The sequence below is a fragment of the Condylura cristata genome, unplaced genomic scaffold (assembly GCF_000260355.1).
Source record: "Condylura cristata isolate star-nosed mole 26May11 unplaced genomic scaffold, ConCri1.0 scaffold00026, whole genome shotgun sequence".
NCBI lineage: Eukaryota > Metazoa > Chordata > Mammalia > Eulipotyphla > Talpidae > Condylura > Condylura cristata.
The window spans coordinates 21,869,093-21,869,336 of NW_004567127.1; positions in this window are offsets into that span (position 1 = coordinate 21,869,093).

The following is a 244-nucleotide window of genomic DNA, read 5'->3' on the forward strand; positions in this document are numbered from 1 at the left end:
CAGCACTAATTATCCAAATGAAACTCCAGGGGCACCTTAGGTAGATGCAGTACAGTGAATTAAGGAAGGAAATAATTAGTCACAATTGCAGGAACTAGCTCAACATAAAGTAAGAGAATGCATGCAGCTACTTCCTGCAGACTACAGCAAGAAGGCTTAGCAACAGTTTGTGCAAAAACACAAGAACACACAGATGATAAGCATAATCTCTGCCCATGAATAAGAAAAGGACCAATCTCAATGA